General features: G+C 40.6%; 1 protein-coding gene across 8 annotated transcripts in view; it reads left to right on the top strand.

The window, feature by feature from the left end:
* The window catches only part of SMG6 (SMG6 nonsense mediated mRNA decay factor), a 217,688-nt gene that overhangs the window by 59,024 nt on the left and 136,282 nt on the right, over nt 1–22,382 (top strand). The window contains exon 1 of one of the 8 annotated variants that reach the window (XM_059669134.1): nt 19,017–19,035. The exons of the other annotated variants lie outside the window; for them this stretch is intronic. The gene's annotated coding sequence lies outside the window, so the exon portion shown is untranslated. Of the gene's footprint in view, nt 1–19,016; nt 19,036–22,382 lie in introns of those variants that run through there. 8 annotated transcript variants of the gene reach the window in all.

The following is a 22,382-nucleotide window of genomic DNA, read 5'->3' on the forward strand; positions in this document are numbered from 1 at the left end:
CTGCCTTTAGGGAACATTTAGGGGCTGGGATTGAGGCAGGGCTAGACTGGCATTCCTTTCATAATCGTTTATGCTTGCTTTTATGGTTGGTTAGTAATCCTGAATTGCAGGAGGTAAAGTGCCACATGTGCTCCTCCAGAGAGATAGAGAATCATAGCTGTCTATATGGGACCGATAGAGCTTAACTCAGATGTGTGGGGACCTCACACCTACATGGCATTGTTGTGTATGCAGGTTGACTCGAGTTGGGAAGTTCCATTCACAACCAAAATTTCTTTGTGTTAAGCATGCAGCCGCCTTAGAGATCTTCAGTAAAGTGATTTGCTCCTCTGTGGCAGTTCACTTCTGTCTGAGTCTCTTACCCAAGCAGAATGTATGAAGTGCCTAATCCTCTGCTTGTCAGAATAGTTGTACAGGAAATCCACCTTTCATAAGAGGTTAAGCTTGAGTTTAGCTGCATAAACTGGCCCTCTCATTCCTCCTCTGTATTTCTGGTGGTAGAACCCTTGGGCTTTTTCTCCGCAAGGATCCATGGGTAGATTTCTACAGGTAATCAGCACTACCTGACCTTCATTTTCAGAGTAAATTAACAGAGAGTCAGCTTGGCCAACACATTTTGTGAGAAATAGATTCAAAGGTCAGAGAGGCTAGGCTTTAGAAAGCAGGCCAGGGGAAGATGCATCCTTCAGCTATACCCTCTGTCCCTTGGGGCAAGATATAACTATCAACAGGCTGCTTAGCATAGACTTCTTCCCTCCGAATTTTCTGGAAAAGAAGAAATAGTAAAGTTTGTCAGTGGCCTACCCAGTTCTGGATTCCAGGGTCCATGTTGTTTTTAGAATGAATCTGTTACTTTAGTCTAGGGAGGAGAAGCAGTTATGAAAAGCTAAAGAAAGGAGAAAATTCATTTATACCAATAATTAAGCCTCTTATCATGTCAATTGAAGAAATGTCTGTTTTTGCCCCAAGGTAATAGTGTGGTTTGATGTACATGGCTGCTTCTGTGTACAGTGCAGAAATGCAATATCCCATCATTGCCCAATAGTTAATGTGAGCTAGATATTTCATCTCTGTTGCCATTTTATAGCTTCTCAATTTGATTTTTTTTTTTTTTTTTTTTTGCTCCAGGATGGACTTATTCTGAAAAAGAGACAGAATTGGGTGGAATGTTGGCAGCAGGATTCCCAGCTGCCTTTTCTGAGCTCTCTTTAAGCTTTTCCTGAGGAATAGAATTCTGAATAGAGGGCTCAGGTTTGATATGTTCATTGAATACACAGAGGGAGCTGGTGTATTCTAGTGATGGGGGTTGAGGGGAGTAAGTTGTACTTTGGACCCTAACCAACTAAATGTTGGTCTGGGGAAAATTGTAGCTTCCAGAGGTAGTGGCCAATAATGACAACAGAACAACACTGTGATTGTATCTAATGACATTTTTTAGTTGCTATATGTGAATTCTCATTTGATTTCTCCTATTAGCCCTCTGAGACAGGTGAGCAGATATTTTGTGTCTTATTTTGTAGATGATGAGAAACATATCAGAAAGGTTAAGTAATGTAAGTTTGCACAGCTAGTAAATTACACTTAGGCCTCAAGTGTCCAGCCTTCTATATCAGAAGACACAAAAACTTCTCTGGACTCAATTGAGACAGATCAGCAATGCAAGCATCCCAAATCCCATATCTGAGCAGCCATTGTTCTTTGATGAAGAAAGTGATCTTTGAATCTGATCTGAGACTAGAAGAGGGACTGAAGTACAGATGAGGAATGTGGCGAAATCAGAATTCTCCCAAGTTGTTTGAGGCTCAAGTGGGCCACAGGTAAGAAGCTAGCAGAAGGATACAATTTGGGCAAATCAAGGTTTTCTGGGTTCATATTTACTGTTGTTATGGGCGAGGAGGAAACTCCCTCTCACAGTGGAAAATGTTTGTTCATGACCAGTTGGTAAAAGAATTGTTTGTATATTTGGATTTATATACTACTAGAGGCCAGGTGCACGAAATTCGCGCATGGGTAGGGTCCCTAGCTTGGCAGGCTATCAGGGCTGATTGGGGCCTTCCTTCCCTGGCTGCTGGCCGGGGCCTGCCTTCATTCTGCGTCGCCCCCTGGTGGTTAGCACATGTCATAGCTAACTCCTGAGGGGACACTTTGCATATTAGCCTTTTATATATATAGATACCAGTCAGTTTTTTAAATCAGCGTCATTGAAGTAAAGCTTATATACAATAAAATGCACCCATTTTAAGGGTGCATTTCAATACATGTGACCAATTTATATACTTAAGTAACCATCATTATAATCAAGATACAGAATATTTTCATCATCCCAAAAAGTTGTCTTTGTGCCCATCACAGTTGATCTCCATCCTTATCTCTGACTCCAGGAAATCTTATTTGCTCTCTGTCACTATGCATTGGATGTGTCTTTTCTAGAGTTTTATATAAATGGAATCATAAGTGTGCGCGGCGCTCGTTTGTGTCTGGCTTCTTCTGCTCAGCATAATGTTTCTGAGATTTGTTCATGTTGTTGTTACATGTTATCAATATTATATTCTTTTATATTTATTGTATAATATTCTGTTGTATGGATATACCACAGTTTTGTTTATCTAGTTACCTGTTGATGGAATATTTGGGTTGTTTCTAGTTTGGGGCTATTATGTATTTTAGTTGTAATTCCAGTTTGGTCCTGGGAGCATGTCCGGGTAGCATCCACTTACTCCGTTGCCATTTTTAATCCCCTTTTTGGGCTATCCTATATAGTAAAAGGCCAATATGCATATTGACCTAATGGCGAAATGACCAGTCACTATGACATGCACTGACCACCAGGAGGCAGACTCTCAATGCAGGAGCTGCCCCCTGGTGGTCAGTGTGCTCCTACAGGGGGAGTGCCACTCAGCAGAAGCTGGGCTCATGGCTGATGAACACAGTGGCAGTGGTGGGAGCCTCTCCCGCCTCCACGGCAACGCTAAGGATGTTTGTGTGGAGCGGGCCTAAGCCATCAGTCAGACCTCCCTTGAGGGCCCCCGGTTTGTGAGAGGGAGCAGGCTGGGCTGAGGGATTCCCCCAAGTGCACAAATTTTGTGCACTGCACCTCTCTATATAACTGAATATAACTGCCATGAATATAACTGCCATGAACTTTTGTATGAGTGTCTTGCGAACATATGTTTTCATCTCTCTTGGGTAAATACCTAGGAGTGGATTTCTTTGGTCATATGGTAAATGTTTAACTTTATAAGAAACTGCTAAACTATTTTTCAAAGTGTTTGAACCATTTTACATTCCTTCCAGCAGTGTCTGAGAATTCCACTTTCTTTGCATCCTTGCCAACATTTGGTATTGTCCATCTTTTTTACTTTAGCTATTCTAGTGGATATGCAGTGCTATTTCTTTTTCTTTTTATATATATATCTTTATTGATTTCGGAGAGGAAAGGAAAGGGAGAGAGAGATAGAAACATCAGTGATGAGAGAAAATCATTGACTGGCACACCCCCCACTGGGGATTGAGCCCGCAACTTGGGCATGTGCCCTTGGCTGGAATTGAACCTGGGACCCTTCAGTCTGCAGGCCGACGCTCTATCCACTGAGCCAAACCAGCTGGGGCTGCAGTGCTATTTCATTTTGGTTTTGTGTTTTCTAGGTGACTAAGGATGATGAGTGACTTTTCATATACTTAATTGCCATTTGTATATATTATTTGGCAAGTATCTGTTCAAATCTTTTGACCATTTAAAAAATCAAGTTATCTTTATTATGTTTTAAGAGTTATTTCTATAATTTGGATAAGCCCCTTATCAGATAAATGTTTTGCAAATATTTTTTCCCAGTATTTTCTCATTCTGTTTCTTTTTTTCTCTTCTTTCTTCCTTTTGGACTTTTTTCCATTCCCTCCCACCCCCCCATCCCCCGCGCGCACACACACAGACACACACACACACACACACACACACACACACGCATGCTCTAGTTTCCTTTTTTTCTTTACGTGGTTACCTTAGGAATTAAAGTATGTATACTTGTCTTGCTAAAAGTAAAAAATGTTATTCAGCATTTTCACTCTCCTCCTAAATAATACAGGGACCATGGAAGGCTTAAATTCTATTCATTCTCTTTCCATTTATTGTCCTAATTTATATGCTGCTGTTGTCATGTATTTTATTTATTTTTATTATTTTTAAAATATATATATTTTTGATTTCAGAGAGGAAGGGAGAGGGAGAGATAGAAACATCAATGATGAGAGAGAATCATTGATTGGCTGCCTCTTGCACGCCCCCTACTGGGGATCAAGCCCACAACCCGGGCATGTGCCCTTTGACTGGAATTGAACCTGGGACCTTTCAGTCTGCAGGCGGACACTCTATCCACTGAGCCAAACCGGCTAGTGCTGTTGTCATGTATTTTAATTATTCTTTTCCTCTTAAACTCTAAAGGACAAATTATTACTGGTTTTATTTTTGTTTTATTTGTTGTTGTTATTATTTTGCCAGTAAATGTTTATTTAGACTTTCCCATGTATTTACTCCGTTCTTTTAATTTCCTTTAGCATTTCAGACCCTCCACCTGATATCATTTTTTTCCTGCCTTAAGTATATTCTTTAGAGTTTATTTAGTGAAGCTCTTTTGATGACACAGTTTTTCAATTTTTATTTGTCTGAAAAGCTTTATTTTTCCTGTTCCTAAAGATCTTTTACAGGTATTCACTAGTAATAGAACTCTATTTTTTCTTTCTCTCTCTCTTTTTTAAATCCTCACCTGAGGATATTTTTTCCATTGATTTCTTTTTTTAGAGAGAGTGGAGAGTAGGGAGGAAAGAGGGAGGGAGAGAGGGAGGGAGGGAGAGAGAGAGAGAGGGAGAGAGGGAGAGAGAGAGAGAGAGAGAGAGACACAAACACACAGAGAGAGAATGAAGTGAGAGAGAAACATCAATTGGTTGCCTCCTGTCTGTGCCCTGACCAGAGCCAAGGATCAAACATGGAACGGAGGCACATGCCCTTGGCCAGGAATGGAACCCACAACTCTTTGGTCCATAGGCCGATGCTCTAACCACTGAGAAACTGGTCAGGGCTGGTAATAGATCTCTAGGTTATAGTTATTTTCCTTCAGGCCATTTAAGATAGTTTACTATCTCTGGGCTTTCACTGTTGTGATTATTTCTCTTTTAACAGTAATCCATTTTTTCTCTCTGGGTGCTTTCTAGGTCTTTTTTTTTTAATATATATTTTATTGATTTTTTTACAGAGAGGAAGGGAGAGAGATAGAGAGTTAGAAACATCGATGAGAGAGAAACATCGATCAGCTGCCTCCTGCACATCTCCCACTGGAAAAGTGCCCGCAACCCAGGTACATGCCCTTGACCGGAATCGAACCTGGGACCTCCCAGTCCCCAAGCCGACGCTCTATCTACTGAGCCAAACCGGTCTCGGCTTTCTAGGTCTTTTTAAAAACTCTTTGATGTTCTGCAGTTTTAATGATTTCTCTAGGTTTATATTTATTATTCTTTCTGCTAAGTATTTATTGTGAGTTGATTTCAGTAGTTTTGGAAGATACTTAGATCTGCATCTTTTTTTTTAAAAGATACTGCATCTACCCGTGCTTTCTCTTCTCTGTGACTGATGAGACCTACATTAGACCTTTCTCAGTCTTTAATGTCTCTTAAAGTTCTCTCTCATTTTTCTGACTTTTCTTTTTGTGTGTGCTACATTCCAGATAACTTCCATAACTCTGTCTTTCAGTTCAGTGGATCTTTCATTGACTATATCTAATCTGTTAAATATGTCCCACTGAGTTTGATATTTTAATTATAAATTTTTATTTCCAGATGTTTTGAGTTTTTTCTTCAAATCTACTTTCTTAGTAGTGTCTTGTTCCCTGAACATATTTGCAAGCTTGTCTCTTATGTCTTTAAAATATATTAAACATGGTTATTTTAAAGACTATGATGAATGGGTTCATTTAGGTGAGTTTCTGCTAATCTTGTTTCTGCTGGTTGGTCTCACGTACCTTCTAAAATTTTTCTTGTGTAATTTAAATTTTTTTCTTGTAATCTGCTTATTTTCTGTGGGATTCCATTAGTGAGACTTCTTGGAGACCCGGGGTGGAAATAGTGATAAGATTTAAGTTTGCTGTTGTTCACAGCCCAGTGTGAGTTTAAAATAACCTCTCTAAATTAAAATATCTGCTTGAGGGTTTTTATACCACCTAGGTAATATGAATTCAGACTGCACATCCCTTTGAGGACTAGTGTATAGTCCATATTTTCAGTGCAATATTTTTTTCTCTTCTAGTCAGACTCAGGGTTTGACACAGTGAATTTTCCAGCTGTCTTCTCAGGGTCCTAAGGGTTATTTTTTATTCAGTCCTATACTTTGGCTGTAGGTCTGTGGGATCCCAACTTTATGGCACAGATCTTGGGCATCCTGTCGTATTGGCTGTACCCATGAAACTTTGGAAACCAAGTTTATCAGGTCGCAAATGTTCTTAGGAGAAAGCCTGGCTATATCCCACACATATCTCTAGTTCCCCATTTTTATTCAATCCCTGACCAGAGGATTCCTTTCTAATTTACTAGCTCCTCAATGCTTTCTAAAAAGATTTTAAAAATACTTTTTCCATAGTAATTAGTTGTTGAATTGGGAGAATAATGCTAGGTACCTAGTCTGCCTAGAGGAAATGCTATGATTCCTTTTCCTTTTTTACCATCAGATTCTAGCCTTCTTTTAGTTCAGTCTCTGAGCAGTGTGGCTAGGGCACCTGTATCTAGGGGCCAAGAGCATGTAGGCTGCTCTTTCAGAGAGTAGCTCCTTTTTCTACTCATGGTTTTATGGCAGGTGGGGTTGGGTTCACCTTTTTAGATTTTTCTAAGAGGTGTTCAAGGTATGTAGACTGCTTAGAGGACTAATTGGGTGGGGAAGAAAGGCAAGGAGAGTGGGGAGAGAGGCCTGCAGCCATTTCTTACTAAAAGCGTATGAGCTAGAGGTCTGGAATAGAGTGCTCTCTAGTTTCAGTCACATTACATTACATATCTGGTGAACCCTTTTGGCCCATAAAATCCTTTCCATTAGTCAGGGTGCTCTGTGCTTTTGTTCTTGACTACTGCTGTTCTTCGTGCTGTTTGGTTTGCTTGCATGTCTCAGTTTCCTTTTTAGAAGACAGATTGTAATATATTTAGGAATTTATTTATTGTAATTGGGGTTTTCTGACTTCTTTAGTCCCCTCTTTAGACATCAGATTCCCATCTTGAGGCTTATTTCAGAAAATGCCCATGTGATTCCTTGCCCCAAGTGCCAGCAGCAGATGCAGCAATTGACACGCTGCAGGGAATTTCCAACTGCTGGGCAGGTTTCTGAAATCCAGACACGTGCTGTTCACACTTTGGCTTCTGAAGCAAGGATCAGTGGTTGAAAGAGGGGAGGGGCTGGTAGGAGACTGGAGGGAGAAAGATCTTGTAATGCCTGCCTAGGGCTTAAGGTTTTGTCAGCTTTCTTCATCCCTTCTCCAGCTGGCGTTGGCAGGGTAGAGTAAATCACTGCAGAGTGAACTCACTGGAGGCTTCTTTGAGGCATACCTGTGACGTCATCCTGTTATCACTGCTGGTACTGCATAAACTCCTTTCACTTCTCCCCTGAGAGAGGGTGATGCCCAGAACTCATGTCAGGGCAATGAGAAGAGAGAAATGTTTGGTAATTATTATTTTGAGATGCCTGCTAAGGACACAGCAGCAGGCCATTGACACATTCTTCAAGAGTCCATGTTGGAAGAGAAAACCCTCTTTGCAAACATGGCCTGAATACCTTTTGTAGATAAAACTACTTTTTAAACATGAAGAGAAAGACAATCCAGGAAAACTTGAAACTCCTTGGTAATCTCTCTGTTACTCCTGTCTCCCTACCCTCCTAACACACAGATACACAAATACACACATGCACATGCAGTGATTCTTTTAAAAGGGTCAGATCATGTCACTCTGTTCAGAATCCTCCACTGGCTTCCCATTTCCCTCAGAGTAAAAGCTATAGTCTTTACAAGTCCTTTTTACATGAAACTCCCCCTCCTCACCACCGCAACATTGTCTCTAACTTCATTCACTACTGTTCTCCCCCTGGCTAACCTTACTCTGCTTCAGACACACTGGCCTTCCTACAGTTCCTCTGATAAGCCAAGGATTCTCCCACTTTTGGACCCTTGCATTAGCAGTTTTCTATACTTGGAATACTCTGGCTTCAGCTCTCTGTAGGATAAATACCTCCCTCCTATAAGTCTTTGCTTAAATGTTACCTCCATGAGTCCTACCCTGATGTTTCTATTAACAGGCTGCACTTCCAACCTGTACTTGTGATTTCCCCTATCCTGCTCTACTTTCTTTTTCATAACACTTATTTTCTAAATACTAGGTAACTTATTTTTTGTGCATATATACATTTTTAAATATATTTTTATTTCAGAGAGGAAGGGGGAGGGAGAGAGAGAGAAATACTAATAATGAGAGAGAATCATTGATTGGCTGCCTCCTGCAAGCCCCCTACTGGGGAAATAGCCCACAACCCAGGCATGTGTCCTTGACTGGAATCGAACCTGGGACCCTTTGGTCTGCAGGCCAACGCTCTACCCACTGAGTCAAACCAGCTAGGGCTTGTGCATGTATTTTAACTTATTTTCCCCTACTACTGCTCTGCAAGAATGTAAGCTCCCTGAAGATAAGGATCCTTGACCTGTTTTATTTGCTGATGTATTGTGAGCATCCAGTACAGTGCCTAGTGTGCAGTAAGTTCTTAACACATTGTTTGCGGGTAGTTTTTATCGCGCGCTAACAGGTGGCACGGGCCATTTTTGCTAATTTTTTGCGCAAATGGCAACGTTCAGTAAAATTACGATAACTTCAGTTTACGTATTTATACGTTACCCGCGTTCTACCGCTAGTCTATAAAAAACGTATTAATCCATGTCCCGCGCTCTACTACACTGGTAGAACGTATAAATACGTAAAACGTGTAAACACGTTTCCTGCATACAATGTGTTAATATGTTTTTTTTTAAAAATATATTTTATTGATTTCTCACAGAGAGGAAAGGAGAGAGATAGAGAGTTAGAAACATCGATGAGAGAGAGAGATCGATCAGCTGCCTCCTGCACATCTCCTACTGGGGATGTGCCCGCAACCCAGGTACATGCCCTTGACCGGAATCGAACCTGGGACCTCTCAGTCCGCAGGCCGACGCTCTATTCACTGAGCCAAACCGGATTCGGCTGTTAATATGTTTTGAATTGAGTTCAGATCAATAATTAAGTTTGTCAGCAAATCAGTCTGGGCAGCGAAGATTGAATCACAAGGCTAGGAGGTTTTTGTTATCTGGGTCATTGTTCATTTTACTGTCTTTTCTTGTTTTTTTTTTTTTTTTAATTAAGGTAATATTTCTAAAAATGTAATTTCCAAATGCATGTTTTGTATCCTGGCATTAAATTAAAATACATTAAATGTGCCTTGGTATTTAGCATTAATCTTGGAGTCAATGTCTTTGGGGCTCTGGAAAGCAAAATTTCTTTGAGAACAGCATACTAATTTTTTCTGGTCTCCTAAATCTTTCATCATTTATTCTCTGTCCTTTCTTCCTGCCCATAAATATTCTTTTATTTCTCCTTCTCTACTCATTTACCATATTTTTACTGTCACCATACTGAAGGAATGCTGTCCTGTATATGAAAGCTAAATAAAAAATTTAAAAAAAGATTTAACATTTTGGGTTTTGTGGAAAGTACTAAAAAAATAAGAATAAAATCCTGGCCAGTGAGGCTCAGCAGTTGAGTGTCAACCTGTGAACCAGGAGGTCACGGTTCGATTCCCAGTCGGTGAACATACGTGGGTTGTGGGCTCGATCCTCAGTTGGGTGTGTGTAGGAGGCAGGCTATCAATGATTCTCTTTGATCATTGATGTTTCTCTCTTTCTCTCCCTCTCCCTTCCTCTCTGAAATCAATAAAACAAAACAAAATTTTTAAAGGAATAAAGGAGGAAACCAACTATAAACTAACTTCCCAGCAATGATATTCCTTCCTGTATGTATTTATGAATATCAAGGTGTTTTTTTTAATATAGTTGAAAGGATACTGAAAATGGTTGATTCTACTTTTTTCACTTAATATAAGTATTATAAATTTTTTTGTAAACTTGTTTAATGGCTGAATAATGTTCTCATATGAGTATTTTAACATTCATGTAATCATTACCCTGTTTTTGGACATTTCCCTTCCCCCTACTTTTCTAGTTTAAATAATGCTGTAATTATCTTTGTACCTAAAACCTTTGTCTGCACTTCATATTGTTTCATTATAATATATTTTTAGAAGTTCAGTTTTTAGATTAAAGGATGTTTTAAAGTGTTTTTTTTAAAAACTGATTTTAGAGAGAGAGGAAGGAGAGAGAGAAAAGCATCAATTTGTTGTTCCACTTATTTATGCGTTCATTAGTTGATTCTCGTATGTGTCCTGACTGGGGATCAAACCCACAACCCTTGACGTATCGGGACAATGTTCTAACCAACTGAGCTACCTGGCCAGGGCAGGGTCTTTAGTCTTAATGCTTTGATATGTGGTGCTAGATTACTTTCTTAAGAAGTTGTGCCAGCTTACACTCCTACAGCAGTGTTTGAGAATGTCCAGTTACCACCTCTTAATAGCACTGAGTATTTTTAAAAAATATATATTTTATTGATTTTTTTAACAGAGAGGAAGGGAGAGGGATAGAGAGTTAGAAACATCGATGAGAGAGAAACATCAATCAGCTGCCTCCTGCACACCCCCCACTGGGGATGTGCCTACAACAGAGGTACATGCCCTTGTCCGGAATCGAAACTGGGACCTTCACTCTGCAGGCTGACACTCTATCCACTAAGCCAAACCGGTTAGGGCTAGCACTGAGTATTTTTAATGTTTTATAGTCCTTGGTACAATGACTACATTCATATATTTGTTGAATAAATGATAGATGACAAACTATCTTTTTGTAATGGGTTTTATTTTTGAGAAGTTTTAGTTCATAGCAAAATTGAGTGGAAAGTACAGAGTTTCTATGTATGTCCTACCCACAAACATGCATAACCTCCCCCACTATCAATATCCAGAAACAGACTGGTACATTTGTTAAAATTGATGAACCTTTATTGACATGTCATCATTACCTAAAGTTTAGTTTATGTTGATGTTTACTTTGGGTGTTGTATATTCTGTGGTTTTTGACAAATACATAATGGCATGTATCCACCATTATAGTATCAGATAGAATAGTTTTATTGCCCTAACAATCCTCTGTGCTCTGCCTATTCATCCCTTCCTTGCCCTAACCTCTGGCAGCCTCTAATCTTTTTATTGTCTCCCTAGTTTTGCCTTTTCCAGGATGTCACGTAATTAGAATCATACAGTATGTAGCCTTTACAGATTGGCTTGTTTCACTTAATAGTTTGCATTTAAGATTCCTACATGTCTTTTCATGGCTTGATAACTCATTTCTTTTTAGTGCTGAATAATATTTCATTATCTGAATATGTCACAGTTTATTTATTTATAAATTAACCTACTGAAGGACACCTTGGTTGCTTCTAAATTTTAGCAATTATGCATAAACCTTCCATAAGCATGTGTGTGAAGGTTGTTGTGTGGACATTAGATTTTAACTCATTTGTAAATACCGAGGAGTGTGATTGCTAGATCATATAGTAAGGCTGTGTTTAGTTTTGTAAGGAACTGCTAGACCAGTGATGGCGAACCTATGACACGCGTGTCAGAGGTGACACGCAAACTCATATTTTTGGTTGATTTTTCTTTGTTAAGTGGCATTTAAGTATATAAAGTAAGTATCAAAAATATAACTCTTTGTTTTACTATGGTTGCAAATATCAAAAAATTTCTATATGTGACACGGCACCAGAGTTAAGTTAGGGTTTTTCAAAATGCTCACATGCCGAGCTCAAAAGGGTCACCATCACTGTGCTAGACTGTCTTCCAACCTATCTTGTTTTAAATTTCATTTCTTTGGTTATTGGTCAGAATGGACATTTTTTTCCTATGTTTATTAACCATTTATAATTCTGTGTAGTTTTGTACTCTGCTCATTTTTCTATCCAGCCTAATATCTTTTGTATCAATTTATTTGAGCTTTATAAATAGCAAATACAGTAAGTCCTTTCTGTATTCATTAATAATTTTCTTAATTGTATTTTATTTTAATTATGTTCATGTTTTTTATGTAGAAAAGTTTTTAGTTAAAAATGTCATTTTCCCCCCTTTGTGGTTTCTTCCATTGCTCTTAAGCTTAAAAAGGTCTTTCCACTGGAGAAATTTTTAACTGGCTCTGCAAATATATTTTCATTCCCATGAGCTGGAGGGAATTCCAGTAACATTGTTAGGTAAGAGATGTGAGGAACAGCTCCTACATGCTTAATTAATGCAACAACATATTGTGAGAGTAGATCTTTTGCATTATAAAAGTTCCCAAGCAACAGATTGGCCCATTTTTATACATTATACTTTGAATAAGGTAAGGTTGGAGTAATTATAGATTGCATTGTCAGGGTCAGACCGCTCATCTCATCTCACCTCGAGTGAAAACTCGCCCGCTAGGAATAGTTCAGGTTGGAAGTTAACATGGGTACATAGGTGAGTGGTCCTGTTGTCTTGCTATTTCAGGGAGGAAGCAGCATGGCTGCCTTTGTGGCTACCCTACTTTTCACTAATGAATGAATCATCTGTGTGTAACAGAATGTTACTGAGGAAATACATCTTTATTTTGGAGTAAAAGCTCTTGGAGTAAACCATCTATTGAGCAAGGGAGTAAGGCTGTGCCAGTGGAAGGCCCACAAGCCACCAGTGCATGGGATCATACTCTACCAGAGACACTTAGATACAGGTATTTCCCATAATCTCTGATTTGGCTTTGTAAACATTGTGGGAAGTGTACTGAGGAAAGCATTCCTGCCGAGTGAGTCAGTGCACCTGACTGTCTTGGACTTGGGGATGTGCAGGAGGCCAGAGTATAATGAGATATCTTTGAAATTTCTTTGCTTTAAGGAACTCAGAGACCAGTATAGGATGGAACAGACGTATGCTGCCCAGAGTGGGGAATCAGGTCATGATGTTTCTATTTTCTAGGTCATTGACTTTTGGGATGGGGTCTGCTGCTGAAATTATGGTCTGTCTTTTCTCTGAAGGCCATGCTTATGAACTTTGCAGGTGGTCACATTTTTGTAAAATAATACATATTATACATACATTCATAAAAGACTGACAGATAGTGATAAAAACAATCTTAATTCTCTAGGATTTTGGAATTATGGTGGACAGATAGTGATAAAAACAATCTTAATTCTCTAGGATTTTGGAATTATGGTGTTTTAAATTCTCTGTTTTCTCTCTATTTTTGTGGCTTTCTATAATGATCACAATATTTTTGTAATAAACATTTTTAGAAATTATAATGACAAAAATATTTGAAGTTAGATAAAACTAGATTCTAATTCTGGTTCCGTTATTTGCTATATCATACAAATTACATAACCACTTCTAAATCTGTTTCTACATCTAGTACCTTGTGCATAAAAGACATTTAACAAATTAAACCTCACTACAGCATATTTGCCACTGATTGGGTATTGAACTGTGACTCTTGGTTTATAGGTCAACACTCAGCCACTGAGCCACACCGGTTGGGCACAAACTTTATTTCTTAAAAAAATTAATGTATTTCTTGCAACTAAATAATTGTGCTTGGTAAAATGTTCAGTTGTTTTTTTAAAAATTTTCTTTTAAGACGGCCTTATGCAAGTTCCATGATGATAAAACCCTCAGAACCCCTTTGAGATGGTAATGCTACAACAGATGGCTTTGAGAAACCAGGATTAAAAACCTTAGATATACTTTCCCCCCTTTTAGTTTTAGCCCCAAACTATGGGCCCTCTTTCTCCCTCTGAAGACAATAGGAAGCCAAATTTATAAAGAAACCAGAGGCCTGGTGCACAAAATTTGTGCACTCAGTGTGTGTGTGTGTGTGGGGGGGTCCCTTAGCCTGGCCTGTACCCTTTGGCAGTCCAGAAGCTCTCGGGGGATGTCCGACTGCCGCAGAGGTGGGAGAGGCTCCCGCCACCACCACTGTGCCCATCAGCGGTGAGCCCGGCTTCTGGCTGAGAGGTGCTTCTGCTGTGGGAGCGCACTGACAACCAGGGGGCAGTTCCTGAGTTGAGCGTCTGCCCCCTGGTGGTCAGTGCGCATCATAGCAACTGGTCGTTCCACTGTTCAGTCAATTTGCATATTAGCCTTTTGTTATACAGGATTCCTATTAACTAATGCTATTTAGCCTATGAATGGTCCTTTCCAAGGAAGATTGGGACAGAGCTCATTGAGCCATTATGAAACTTGCTCAGTTTCACCCTTGCTTTGAGGCCCTTAAAGGCAAAGAAAGTGCTTTTGGTAAGTGTTGGAAAGACCTCCACATATGTGTGCTATTTCTTTAAAAGAAAGTCTAGCGGAAGTGATGCTGTAGGGAACATCTGCACTTGGGGCTGAGTAGAGAGAGCGAGATGCGCTGCAGCTGGTGTAAGGCCCTGGCAGGCTGAGGCGCTGCTGTCTATTGGGGTTTACTTCTGTCTACATTGAAACATGGCTTGGGAGGGGGTTGGTGGCCTGCTGCCAGCCTCAGTTAGCCTGCCTTTCTCTTTCCTCTTTCCTCCTCAACCCCCCCATCCCCCAGCTCCCCTCCCTCATGCTTTAAAGTCACATTTCCAGGCCAGACGTAGAATTAATCTCTGGGCACTTCACATTGCTGGCAGCTGAAAGCAGGATGTGGGATCTTTTTTTTTTTTCTTTCTCTCTGCGTCTTGGCTGACTTTTTTACCTCTCGAAGAATTTGGAAGGCCGTGAGATCCCCCCCTCCCTTCCAAGTACTGTGGAGTTTTTCAGCACGCTGATCACCCTGCTGCGGCTTCACCCTAATAGACTTCATATGTTGATGCAGTTGACATCAGTATCAAACTATTTTACATGTGATCTGGTGTATTTCCTGAGGAAATCTGCAAGATATTTATTAAGAACTAATAAAATAAACCTCTCCATGAGTTTTTAGGTAGTTTTCAATTTTTCATGTCTCTCTCGTTTCCTCTTATCAATGAGTTGCTATTTTCTCTTTACTCTGACCATTGCAAAAGGAAACAAAAATAAATGTTTTAAACTGTTCCTGAAGGGACAGAGAGAGAATAGTTCTGCCATGATGTATCAGCCGGGGCTGTATTTTTAGTGCAGCATTGTAGAAACTAAAAATATCCTGTTATAGTGGATCCTTTTTATAGGTCTGTGTGTGTGTATGTGTGTGTTTATAATGTTGTATGCACAAGTGCCTTTGTGCATCGGCAGCCGCTCTTCCCATTACAGCTGGACTCCATTAGTCCTTGAAAATTAATGTAATCCCAGTTAAGAAAAAAATTAATTACTCTACCAGAGCTGCATTTTATCCAAAGCTAGTGTTAGCTCCCTAGCTGGCAGCTTAGTTTGAGAGGCTCCAGGGGCCCATGGAATTGTGGCTTTGGTATCACAGCATTTGCTGCTGTGTTTTTCCCGTTGAGAGCATTCCTCCGTTCTTTAGGGTTAAACATGTGGCATGCAGAGAGTAACTGCAGATCTCTCTGCCTCAGTGAAATACCATGTTCCAGTCTGATCATCCCCAAAAGAGATGTCTGCCACGGGTTTAACTCACCTGCCATAGCAGGGTTTCTTATCAGGGTTTTTTAAAAAAGAGATTCTTTGGTAATGGTCTTCTCTGGAGGGGAAATACCGTTTATCGAAATCCAAGAGATGCATGGGATTTGCCTATAAGGGTCCTTTGTGGACCATGAAGAATGACAGCCACATTTTTTTCTTACTTTTTGTCTAAGGTTGGACTAGTTTGTTTAATACACATCCTTTATTATAAATGAGTGTGTCGGAGTTGACTGCTGGTTCCTAGTCAAACTTCTCAGCACCAGCCCTAGATGAGGGGCTGACTGCCTCAGCATGTGAGTAACGTTTCCAGCTCTGTAATCAGTGTTCTGGGATGAGGTGCAGGGCACAGCCCAGAAGTTGTTGCAGTCGGCCTCGCCTTCATGATACAGCTCTTGTGCAATTGCCTGCATTTGTTTTTGTTTTGTTTGTTTTTTCTCTTTGGGGGCTTGGATTGGGTGGAAGGATAGAGTGGGATGGGTAGGAAGGATGGCTGTTTGTTTCCTTACTGGTCAGACTCTCCCAGCTCTCTGCTGAGAGTACAGCCTGGATCCATCAGTCTTGGACTGCAGTTCTCTTTTTCTGCTGAGCTGGGCGTGGGCAGCATAGGCCTGTGTAACTCGTGACAGGCTTCCCAAAATGCCATGATGGCATGGAGCCTCACAGTGCTGTTTAGAATAAAAACAGGGTTAGTGCCCTTTTGTTTCTTTTTGGGCATGGGCTCTGAGGTCTGTGGACCTCATGTTCTCTCCTGCTGGTGACTCTTGGTTCTCCCCCGATCCCCTCCTCATCACTCCCTAGCTGACAACTGTTTGAGCCCTCGGCTTCCTGTACTTGATCCCCAGGCAGTGTAGTTCAATAAAAGTAATTAGGCCTTTTACAAATTTATTTTACTAGTGAAGAGAGTTGGTAGGTAATGGGCTGTAATTCTAACACAGCCAGTTTGGAGATTAATAAAAAATTTAAAAAGAGCAGTTTTTACCAGAGGCAGTGGGCCTGTTATTTCGAGTTCTCAGCTGAGCCGAAATTAGAGCAGCGTGGGACCCATGGCCGACTGTGCTGCTGGGAGGATGCAGAGCCACATTCGTTGTTGTTACAGTCTGTGCAGTGCCCGTCCTTGAGGGTGTTTTACCCTGGCATTGGAAAAAAGGAAACCTTGTTTTCCAAGAACTCTGCTCTCTCTCAGCTTGATAAGCATTTAAAAATAAAAGCTACACAATTGAAATTGGCAATGCGTCTTCATTCTTTTGTCTCTCTGTTTATTTTTTTCCCTCATCCCTCAACATGTGTGCTACAGCCCATGGTTATTACACCCTCAAGAATGATGGCCTGGAACTCAGCAAACTTGCACCAAGGTCTGCCCGCCCTTCCCTGTTTGAAGCTGGCTGAGGCATCAGGGCCTAGCACTGAGAGGCCTGGTGGATCAGCCTCAGCAGCTCCATCTGTGGCACATTTCCCTTTTTCCCTGAAGCTGCTGCCTGGAATTTTTAGCTTCTCCAGAATCCTGATTGTCAGCTCAATCTTTCTTGTTAGTTTTTGCAGTTAACTTAATTGATTTGTTTACCTCTCCATTGGAGAAGCTCAAAAAGAAAGTGCTTTGGCAATAATCAAGAACAGCCCTGGCTTTTTAAAATGATTCTTCTCAACTAAAATTTTATAATACTGACCTGGGAGAAGAAAAGCTACTATGGCTTAGGCTAGGGTGAAGGTAAGTCCTGGTTTGCCTAGGGATAGACCCTATTTATGAGTTATTAATAGCATACCCTTTCATTCTTACAAGTAAGGATTATAGTTTAGGACAGTGGTTCTCAACCTTCCTAATGCCACGACCCTTTAATACAGTTCCTCATGTTGTGACCCCCAATAAAATTATTTTCGTTGCTACTTCATAACTGTAATGTTGCTACTTTTATGAATCGTAATGTAAATATCTGATATGCAGGATGTATTTAGGCAACCCCTGTGAAAGGGTCATTCGACCCCCAAAGGGGTCGCGACCCACAGGTTGAGAACCGCTGGTTTAGGAGATCAATTTTAGCATCACCCTAGCTTAGATGAATTTAGTAAAAACAAAACCCCAAAACCAAACCCTCACTCACTACAACATGTCAATTCTTTGTTTAGAAATTGGCTTTGTAAGTCAGCACCAAATCCTGCCTTGAGCATTGCATGCAGATTCCAATGGAGCTGTGCATGTGACCTGAGAAAGAATTGCTATATTTCTGGCTCTGTGAGTAAGGACCAGCCTTCCTACTTGAGGTCTTGGTAAAGCCAATTTTGAAACACCATCACTTGTTTTAGCATTTCTGGTTATCATTGCCTAGTTGGTTGAGTCAGAATCTGGAGTTAGTTTTTGGTGGGGTGTGGTTTCAGGTTTGTAGACTTCCCAGTTGATGGCTGTGAAGGGTTGGTGCCTGATGTAACTGAATAGGGTGTTACTTCAGGTTAGTAGTTCTTGTTTTTGCTTGGCTGGTTAGACTGAACCTGGTATTACTGTTTCCCAAAGAATATTTTTGGTTTGAAAACTGAAGGTCAGCAGTTCGCAAGTGTTGAACTTAAAGCCAACTCTGTGGTTTGTCTTGTGCCACTGGGCCAGCAGCACTGCATCCTTGATCGATTGATCTGCAATAATATGAGACCACGAACAGCAACTGCCAGACAAAACTCCATCTCACCCCATTTCCCTGTCCAACCTGTCTCTCTGCCCACATCCCCTTTCATTTTCCTTGTATGTCTGTCTCACTCTTAGTTATATATTTTACTTTTTTGGGTCTATCTTTTTCCATCTCCCTGTCTCTTTCCATAACAGTTTTTAATAATGTTTTAGTTAGTTCCAGCCTTTTCCCTGAATGGATCCCATTGGAAAATGCATTTGAAAGGAAACAGTTATACACTTCCCTTCCTTTGAAACTCTGTTGGCACCTTTTCCAGTGCAGTAAACCATACAACATGTATTTTCAAAGTTTCCAAACACAGACACGCTGGCGTTAAATTTATGAAAAAATATTTTACTCAGCTGTATGGTAACTGTGACTCTCAGAGATGCTGATCAGATCTGAAATTGGTACTGACTTTTGGAACTCCGACAGGTTTTCAGATCTCGGCAGGAAATACAGCCACATTACGGAGTCTGCGATGTTTGGTGCCTTGGCCTTTGATTGCAGGTTGGGCAGGAGGAGTTGGGGCAAGAGATGTTGATGTGGGGATCCCCCAGCCACACCTAGAAAGAAAACACAGGGAAAGTCAATGAGTCATTGAAGAATATTGCAGAGCTGTGTTGGGCATAGGAGCAGAAGGTAAATTCTTTTCTGTTTACTCCAGCCAAGGATTGGAGGTCAAATAACATCTGTTTGTGTGCTGTATTATTTCCTTTAGGGTGCCATAGCTAAGAAGAGCTTGTATTCAAAGCACTGATGATGTTGCTAATGTCTATAGTGATTACCCCACTACTTCCTTTTTATACTTAATGGTCTGGTGCAAAAAAAAAAGTATGTTAGAATCAGTTCTATTTGAAAGTCTGTGGCTTTGACTGAGGTTTGAATTTGCTCAATATGGACAGTAATCCTTCTCAAGGATCCCAGCTGTTTGTTCAGAACATCCTTGGGAATTCTCTTGAAAGAAGCCTTTTAGAAGGGGCTTCTTCCAAATGACTCAAGCAGCTGACCTCTCTGTCTTGGCTCATTTAGGTTTATATACTATGGCATTTCAGCTTTTCTTTGCTGACCAGCCTAGCAGTGGTCTACTACAGGGCTCTGTGCCTGTTGTCTAGGACAGAGCTGTTGAAGACAAACCAACAAAAGCTGAGTATCCTGCCCTGACCGGTTTGGCTCAGTGGATAGAGCGTTGGCCTGCGGACTGAAGGGTCACAAGTTAAATTCCAGTCAAGGGCATGTACCTTGGTTGTGGGCACATCCCCAGTAGGGGGTGTGCAGTAGTCAGCTGATCGATGTTTCTCTCTCATTGATGTTTCTAACTCTCTATCCCTCTCCCTTCCTCTCTTGTAAAAATCAATAAAAGTCGGCCTGCGGACTGAAGGGTCCCAGGTTCGATTTCGGTCAGGGGCATGTACCTTGGTTGCGGGCATTTCCCCAGTAGGGGGTGTTCAGGAGGCAGCTTATCGATATTTCTCTCTCATCAATGTTTCTAACTCTCTATCCTTCTCCCTTCCTCTCTGTAAAAAAATCAATAAAATATATTTTTAAAAAAATAATAATAATTTTAAAAAGCTGAGCATCCTATATGTCCATTCAGTTCAAATAACAAGATTTGTTAAGTATTCATTGGGTGTCTCGTTCTTCTTAGATTTTGGGGTAGCATTTGCCTTTGTTGACTGCAGACTTTCTAGAAAAGTATTCAGTGATCATAGCTGGTTCCTTTGTTCTCCCCTTTCTCACTGCCTGTTTCTTGGGTCTTCCCTTTCTCATCCAGGATCCCAAATATCAGCATTTACTAAAGATATTACCTTGGCCTTCTCTCTAGTCTTTCCCCATTGGTGTATTGTAAAATCTCATGGTTTTAACTGTTTCCTCTCTGTGGATCGCTCCTAAATTTCTTTACTGCGAGATCCTTTTACTGAGGTTTAGCCCGCATTTTTAATTTCTTGTTTGACATTTTCACCTAGAATCTCAAGCTTACTAAAAATCGACTTGTGTTTTTCACATTGCAAATCAGGTTTCCTGGGAAGCAAGCTCTTAAGATGGAGATTTGCTCCCCACCCCCAGAAAACTGGTTGGGAATGCTCTCAGGGTCACTGCCTTGAGGGGGCATGAAGGAAACTAGATAGGACAGAGGGAGAAGTTAAACTGCACTGCAGCTCTAAATAGAGGCCTCAACCAGTTCTACAAGGAGCTATGGATCTGGATTAACTCTTTAGAATAGTCCCAAATTGGGTCAAAGGGGCTAAATCTTTAAAAAAAAAAAAAAATATATATATATATATATATATATATTGATTTCAGAGAGGAAGGGAGAGGGAGAGATAGAAACATCAGTGATGACAAAGAATCATTGATTGGCTGCCTCCTTTATGCCCCCTACTAAGAATTGAGCCCATAACCTGAGCATGTGCCCTTGACCAGAATCGAACCTGAGACCCTTCAGTCTGCAGGCTGATGCTCTATCCACTGAACCAAACAGGCTAGGGCTGGGTTGAATCTTTATACCCCTTTCTGCCCTCCATCAGCTAGTGAGTGGATGTGAGTTATCCCTGGGAATGAGGAGTGACATTGGGGAGGTGCTTTTCCTCAGCTGAGAGAAAATCTGGGAGAGGGATCAGCTGAGACCTGCTGCTGCCAACACTCTCAGCAGTTGGGACAGTGAGTGCTTTGGTCCTGGAGGGGACCTGGGTGGTGCACCAAATCATCTGCTGCCCCACAAGAACTGTTCCTCCTATGTACAGTATTCCTGTTATTGGTACCAGTGTCCTCCATGTGCCTCAGCTGTTTCAGCCTCACTGTTTCTATTTTTATGTTGAGGTATAATTTACATAAAACAATAATGCCAAGATTTTAAATGTTCAGTTTGATGAGTTTTGACAAATGTCAACCCAACTTTTTTTCTTCTTTACTCTGTATGTAAAGGACATTTGAAAATAATAAGAACCATCTTGAAACAGCTTAAACAAGAAAGGAAATGTATTGCAAGGAATTTGAGGACAAGGATATATAGCCAGGCCTGCTAGATTGGAACCAAGAAAGGGATGGGAACCAAGAAAGCCTTTCTTTCTGCTCCTCTGCTTCTTTCTGCATATTGTTTGCACCTCTGCCCCTCCCCTTCCTGGCACATACTAAGGAGTTAGTGAATAGTAGCTTTAATTATTATATTATTTTTGTATATATGTATTTTTACAAATAGTTATCTCACCCTTTTTAATGGCTATTTGTTCAACTCTGTATGTTCCATAATTTATTTAATGTCCTCTACTCATGGAAATTTAGGTTATTCATAGGCTTTTCCTGTTGAACTGTGTAGCAGGGAATTTACTCATTCATATAATTTCACACAGTATCTTTACCTCTAAAGATATTTTTTATTTTCTTCTTTGATACTAAATGCCTGAATCCTATTAGTCTTCAACTCCTTTAGGTCTAGTTTATATCTGATTGATCTTTGAAAGCTAAATGCCTAGAACAAGGTAAAGTAGCTGCTTAATAAACACTGACTGTGTGAATAAGGAAATGAATTAACCCAGCACTAAGTGAGGGACTACTCAGCACAGATCACCTCTGATGACTAGGCACATTTGGTAAGTTCTTGGGATTTATCAGATTCTACACTAGTGGGATTTCTAGCCTAGTAGGGAAGCTCGATGAGTTGTAAACCCTGTGCTAGTGCAGCTTTGAGCCACATGCCTGGTGTATATTATGGATAGAAATACTTGGAGTCCAGAGGAAGGATCAGGCAGCACAGGACAGGCTTATATTATGTTGGATCTTGAAGAAGGAAGGACTTAGATAATGGAGAGGAGAGAGATAGTAGCTGGGGAGTGGGGGTGGAAGAATGGCCGTTCAGGGCCACGAAGGCAGGTTATTTCTTCTTGGTTGTTGTCATTTACTATCTGGTGGTGTGGGTGCTTTTTAAGAAGCAAGGTAGTGCTCTATGAATAAATCTGTTAGGTCTTTTGAACCAGGCAGAAACAGGTCGA

The sequence above is a fragment of the Myotis daubentonii genome, chromosome 16 (genome assembly GCF_963259705.1).
Source record: "Myotis daubentonii chromosome 16, mMyoDau2.1, whole genome shotgun sequence".
Taxonomy (NCBI): Eukaryota; Metazoa; Chordata; class Mammalia; order Chiroptera; family Vespertilionidae; genus Myotis; species Myotis daubentonii.